Source organism: Capsicum annuum, chromosome 3, assembly GCF_002878395.1.
Source record: "Capsicum annuum cultivar UCD-10X-F1 chromosome 3, UCD10Xv1.1, whole genome shotgun sequence".
NCBI lineage: Eukaryota > Viridiplantae > Streptophyta > Magnoliopsida > Solanales > Solanaceae > Capsicum > Capsicum annuum.
Window position 1 is genome coordinate 17,563,176 of NC_061113.1, and position 7,173 is coordinate 17,570,348.

At 35.9% G+C, this 7,173-nt stretch overlaps 1 long non-coding RNA gene across 1 annotated transcript; it reads left to right on the forward strand.

Annotated features, from left to right (window-relative positions):
• Positions 1 to 709, forward strand: LOC124897020. Its single transcript, XR_007053446.1, has 2 exons — positions 1 to 65; positions 471 to 709. It is a non-coding gene; the product is annotated as an uncharacterized LOC124897020 (long non-coding RNA).
• The last annotated feature ends 6,464 nt before the right edge of the window (positions 710 to 7,173 follow it).

Sequence of the window (7,173 nt, forward strand, 5' to 3'; positions counted from 1 at the left end):
GGTTTTTTGGCATGGATTCTGTCCTTTCATTGAAGTACTATTGAATTTCGAAAGCTTCAATCGAGGTCCATTTCTCTATCTCATCCTCTATTCTCGTCTTGAATTTTAATTATTATTATCTTGAATTTATTTACTTTCATGGGTGTGAATGATTCGTGTGCTTGATATGTTCAAATATTTATTGTACATATGTATTTGGTGTTGGTTTCGATTTTTGAAAAGTCGAATTGATAATTGAATGAACTTAGATATGAATAATTGAATGTTAAATTGTTGAAATTGGTTATTCGGGGTGAGAATTGAAAATTGATAAAAAGCAAATGCTAGTTATTTTTTTATTCTTGATGTGTTGAGACAGATTAGGTGGAAAAGGTTCGGGTAGGCAATTTTAGGAGTGATGTATTTGTTGAATACGTTGAATGTTTAAACGTGTGTGTTGAATGGCTTGGTTTTATGGTTTTTGGATTCAGTGTATCATTTGGCCGGGGAATGCCCCGACGTATTTGTGTCTATTCATCGGGAAATGCCCTGAAGTATTTTGTACCCGGAGGACGTTCGTGATCAAGGCCCAAGGCGTCAGGCTGGAGCTTAGTCTAGAACTAGCATAGAATAGGATTTATATTTTTCGCAATTTTTCTATTTTGGACTGTATAATTGGACTGAACATTATTATTTTGGTTTTGGATTGTTGTTTGATGTTTGTTTATGTGCATTGTGTGCTTTATACATTTTTGGTGTCAAATTAGCCAATATGCTCCACCAAGCGACCGTGGTCAAACCACGGGATTGAGGGGTGCCTAACACCTTTTCCTCGGTCAACAGAATTTCTTAATCGAAATCTCTGTTTGCGGATCAGTTTTAGAGTCAAAACCATTTCGAAAAGGATCTTTCAATGGTGACTTGGCACACCGGATTATGCCAAGTGGCGACTCTGAATAAAAATTGTAAATAGTCCTTTTTTAAACAAAAATCTTTATTTTGTCACTTCTAATAATAAAAAACCCTTTCGAACTTAAAACGAATCATTTGGAGTACGAAAAATGGGTGTGATATCTCAGGAGACTATGCTGGAGAATTTTCAGAATTCGAGCTTATTTTGGAGTCTTATCGACTTTGTTTGGCATTATGAGTGTATAAACATTGTTTGTGATTATTGTTTGTGTTATTGTTATCACTGTTGTGCGTTTCCGTGCTCTTTGTTTACAATTTTTCTTTATGTGTTACCGCTTTATATCTGGCATCATGTGCATAATCCGAGTCATTCTTTCTACAACAAGTCCGTAGTACACGTGTGTACACGATCTATAGTTGAGTCACTCTTATTTTAGGGGGGAGCCGTTGGGTTGTATGGAGTAGGTGGCCAGCTAAAGCAAGCCGCTTTGACCATACGCTCCCCCGAATAGCCTTGTTAGTGAACCTCAATGTAGGTCAGCCTTTAGGTCATACTTATGTACATCATATTGAAGACCTAGCGGGGCCCACTTGGCCCTTTGTAGAAGACTCGCCTCTAAAGGTTCCCTACGTGCTAAATGTTGCATCTTTGAGGTTAATGTGGTCATTTGATAGACTGATTTGGAAAAAATATTTGTCAGAAGTAAAGTGTGTAGGTAGTGAAAAGTCAAAAAAAAAAAAAAAGAGGAAAAAGAAAGGGTGAGCCAAAAAAGTATCTTTTGTAGTTTGTTTAGAGTTCTTTATGGCTTTCGTTCTTCACAATTTAAAAATCCAAAAAGATTTTTTTTTCACCTTTTTTGCACTTATTTCTCGAAAAAAATAATAAAAAATATCAAAAAGATTTTTCTTTGTTTTCTTTAGCAGGCATTCACAATTCAAAAACCTCAAAAAGATTTTTTATGATAAGTAGTTTTTTATAAAAGAAAATGCAAAAGATGGTAGAAATTTTATACATTCCAAATAACAAAAAGATTTTTCTTTCAATGTTGTTGGTATCTATTTTATTTGAAGTGTCTAATTAAAAAACCCCAAAAAGATTTTATTTGTTTGTTTTGATCATATCTCTCATGTCGTAGTTCGGTCTGTTCGTTATTCCTTAATTGTCCAATCTGGATGAACTATGCACCCTTGATTCTTCTCTTTCAGGATGTGAGATACATAGGCAACTTATTGTGGGTTCGGAGATCTTATTTCAAAAATCCAAAAAATATTTTATTCACTCTTCGTTTAGAGTAGTTGTTTCATATACATCTTCAAGAGAAAACTACAAAAAGATTTTCCTTTAATAGCCTCAAGTTTATTTACGTATGAATGCAAAATTGAAAATTCAAAAGATTTTTCTTTGGTAATCATAGGTTTCATTTTGTATAGGGATTTAAACCTAAAAATGCAAGACAGATTTACGTCAATTCTAGCTTTGACACTTTGTTTCACGAAAAGAAAAGAGTTTGATTGGCTATTTTGTCAAGACTTCACGAACTACGCACACTTGATTCTCCTCTCTTGAGAGTGAGATACGTAGGCACCCTTCTTGGGTTCGGTGATCTTTTAAAAAAAATAGTAGGAAAAAGAGGTTTTGAAAAAGTGTTAAACTCTAACACATTTGTTGTTTTTTTGTTGAGCCAGTTTAAGGTGGTAGGTTTGTGGCATTCTGGTTAGTCCTCCACATCTCACCAAATCCAAAGGGTTAGATGTGTCTAACAAGAATATAGAGAATGACATCATGGATCAAACAAAGAATCAGGAAAATGAGAGTTTGAAGCAAGAGATTAGGAGGCTAAGACAACAAATGACAGAAATGCATCAAGCTTGGGCCAGTGGGTTGCCTCCTCCTCCATTTTTCTTTATTGATCCTATAAATACCTCGAGTTTTCCACCAAAATCTCAAAGTCAGGTTTCTACTGTTGTTGATGCACCGCAACATGACTCAGAATTCATTCCAAGCCAAAAGCATCTCAATACTTCCACCACTTTTCCTCTAGCTCCTCAGCATAAGCCTGCTACATTCACAACTCCACATGTCGTCTATTATCTTGTTGGTCAATCCTCTACTGGGACTTCCACACTGGCTCGCCCAATGGTTGTGCGTCCCCATGCTGCTAGTGAACCTATGTTCAATATCTTGGTGATCATTGTTATAATCCTAAGTCTGCTTTTAAGTTAATTGGACCATCAAAATTTCTTAACAAGAAGTCCAGTGTACCAGAAGAGTCGAAGAAAATGGTTGGAAAAATGAAGAGTACAAAAAATGCTATGAAAAATTTTCTAGGACTTGCGGGTAAAAAAGATGCTTCATACAACGACTGAGGCATGCCTTAAAGTGTTAAACTTCCTCCAATCTTTGAGATGTCAAAATTTACGGAGCAAGATGGGCATGAGGAATCCGTGAAACATTTGGGATAATATTGCAATCAATTAAGGGAACCTGGAGGGAAGAAGAATAAGAAAGATGCAACTGCTAATGTAGTTGGAGAACGGGCACATCCAAGAAGACGACGTCATCATTACCGTTAGTCTCAAGCCCGAGTTTATACCCAAGCTCTCCATAACCACTCTCAAGATATAATATACTCTGTTTCCCCACCTCCATATCTAGTATATTGCGCACAACCATATGTTCAACTCCCTCCTTACCCACAATGGCGCACACCAACTCTTCAAAGTCATCCTCCAATTCCACAAACATACCAAAGACCTTCTAGGCCCGATGTTCGATCCAAGTTAAACAATGAAATGAGGTAGAAATTGAGGGATAGTTTCACACCAATTGGAGAGTCATATGCCAGTTTATTTCAGAGATTGGTACAGCGAGGCATGATCACTCCTCTCCTTGGGTATACTCCTGACCCGCATTTAAGAAGTTATGATCCTAATGTACGATGTGCATATCATTCTGATGTTTAGGGTCACAGTATTGAATATTATCGTGCTTTGAAAAGAGAAATTAAAAAGATAATTCGAGACAAATTAATCATGGTGCAGAACATTGACAGTGAGGAAAACTCTAGTCATGCTGATAGGCAAACCATTGCCTAAGATATCGAGCTGACCAATTGAGAAGTCACCCCTCTCCCTACTAGGAAAAGGTCTGGTAGTTTATTTTGTTTTATTTTCTGTTATCCGAATTATTTTAGGGTTGTAGTTCGGGATCTATCTTGTTTTGTCCATTTGTCGTTATGTTCAAACCCTTCTATCTTTTATTTTAATTAAATGAAGTGTCCCTTTTTCCTTTGTGTTTTAAATATGTGTTGTTTGTTTGTTTTTTTTATACAGTACACTTTAGGTTAATTCTAGTGATATGACATGCTAGCGGAATTTTTAGCCTGATCTTAAAATTCAATTTAAGCTTGAACATTGAATCAGAGAGTTAAAGTTAGAAAAAAAGAGCATCTGAGAAAATAGGTAGTGTGCTGAGATATTTGGTGACAAGTTCAAGTCTTCTTTGAAAATTAAGGCAATTATTTTGAGAATCATAAGAATAACTTGGTCATCAATTGAAAAACATTGCTCAATTAGGTCAAATAGCGGATGTGTGATACCGAGGGACAGAAAAATCAACCCCACGAAAGCATGAGTAATTTAATGTGAGGGATGTACAACAAATGTGGAGTTGTATTTTGACAAGTGTAGAAGAAGAGGGAACACACATGCTCGGGAAAATTTAGTGTTGTAAAACATGTCATAAGGGATACTGGTCATGCACTTTCACATTGCATGTTATGTACTAGCATCTTCAAAGATTGATATGACGAAGATATTTCATTCTACTATCCAAGTATTGTGTCATCCTTTGTTTACCTCATTTGAGATTTAGTTCTATTTTCTTTCATATCCTTCTTTTGGAATCAAGATGGAGTCGAAAAGTTCGAAAAAAGTATCAAGAAAAAAATGAAGTCAAAAGTCCAAAACAGAAAATAAGAAAGTATGTCCAAAAAAAAGGGAGAGTGTCAAGAAAAATAAAGACAGAACAGTCCCAAAGAGAAAAAGAGTCAACAAAAGAGAAAAAAGAAAATAAAAAGAAAAGAAGAAATCAAAATCAAGCAAAAAAATAAGCTTCCAGAATTACTCGTGACCTGATTCTCCTCTTTCGGGGGTGAGATACGTAGGCTGCCCTATTCCGGGCTTGGTCCAACCAAATAAACAATTTGGAATTACCCAGTCAAAAGAAACTGGGACATTAGTTAATCCTCATTGTTTGAGTCGATTCCAAAAGTTATAAGTCCTACCATACTTCAAGTGCCGTTTGGGCCTCATGCCATCCTTTCTTTCTAATCCTATCCAAAAGCCAAGTTACAACCAAAGAAAAACCTTCAGATCAATCTTTGAGAATGTTAAGGATAAGCATGCAATGCAAATGATAACGCATTTTGGGAACTAATTGTCTTCCTCAGCATAGGGAATGAAGAAAGAAATAAAAATGACAAAGTCTTATTGAGGAAAACCCTCATGGGCACCATAAGGCGATGGTAAGTTGAGAGAGAAAAATGAGAGTCTTATTGGTGAAAACCCTCATGGGCACCATAAGACGACTGTGAGTTGAGAGAAATAAAAATAAGAGAGTCTCAACGGTGAAAAACCCTCACAGACACCATAGGGCAATGGTGAGTTGGAAAAAAGAAAATGAGAGAGGCTTGTTGGCAAAAACCTTTCAAGGCGCCACTAGACGAATGAGGTCTTAAACACAATTGAACTAAGGAAGCAACTCAATTTTGAGGTTATTAACTCAACAACAATTGGTAGAAGGTTTTGGATGGAAAGATCAGGCAGTTTAATCCGATATGCATGGCATAATCATTAGAGTTGACTGTCATTTCTAGATAAATTTTTTATTTATTTGTTTCAAACGGGAACATTCATTGTCTTTTCTTTCTTCTCTTTAATTTTATTTTGTTCTCTTTAATTTTATTTTGTTTTCTTGAGTCAGTGGTCCAAATAAAAGTCATTGTCATTTTTCTCTTGTATTTGAGTCAAGTGCATATCAAAATAAGTGAGAAAAATTTTCAAAACTGGCTACCAGCTTCTTGAATTGCACAAAGAAAGACAAAGTCAGCATATGAAAGAGACATGATTGTGAGCTGAATAAGGCATGCAGAAAGTTTTGTCAACAGACAAACTAGGGAACTCATGAAAATACCAAGGTTTAAAGGGTTTATTTGAGAAACATGACAAAGCAGAGATACTGTGTTTATTTTAGAGTCACTCTTAATAATCTGGGTTTGGGTCAATGACACGGTAAAGCACGGGTAATTACCAGTAATCTAAAACAAAATGAAGGGAATGAACACTGGTACAAGTGTCAAGAAAGCCAAGTTCTGCAAACTACCACTAAGTTTTTAACTGACAAATTTTCTTTGTTGAAACAGGGGCAAATTTACTTCACTTAATTCAACTACCATTGAAAATGTACATCCATGAAATTTACTTTATGTTCAGGACCCTCCTGAAAAATGGAATTTTACTTTATGTTCAGAACCAACCTGGAAAATGGGAATTTAATTTCAACTCAGGACCCTCCTGGAAAATGGAAATTTACTTTATGTTCAGGACCCTCTTGGAAAATGAGAATTTACATTATGTTCAGGACCCTCCTGGAAAATGGAAATTTACTTTCAATTCAGGACCTTCCTGGAAAATGAGAATTTACTTTATGTTCAGGACCCTCCTAGAAAATGAGAATTTACTTTATATTCAGGACCCTCCTAGAAAATGGAAATTTACTTTATGTTCAGGACCCTTCTGGAAAATGGGAATTTACTTTATGTTCAGGACCCTCCTGGAAAATAAGAATTTACTTTATGTTCAGGACCCTCCTGAAAAATGAGAATTTACTTTCAACTCAGGACCCTCCTAGAAAATGGGAATTTACTTTATGTTCAGGACCCTCCTAGAAAATGAGAATTTACTTTATGTTCAGGACCCTCCTGAAAAATGGGAATTTACTTTATGTTCAGGACCCTCCTGGAAAATGGGAATTTACTTTCAATTCAGGACCCTCCTGAAAAATGGGAATTTACTTTATGTTCAGGACCCTCCTAAAAATAGAAATTTACTTTCAACTCAGGACCCTCCTGGAAAATGGGAATTTAGTTTATGTTCAGGCCCTCCTAGAAAATGAGAATTTACTTTCAATTCAGGACCCTCCTGGAAAATGAGAATTTACTTTCAACTCAGGACCCTCCTGGAAAATGGGAATTTACTTTCAACTCAGGACCCTCCTGAAAA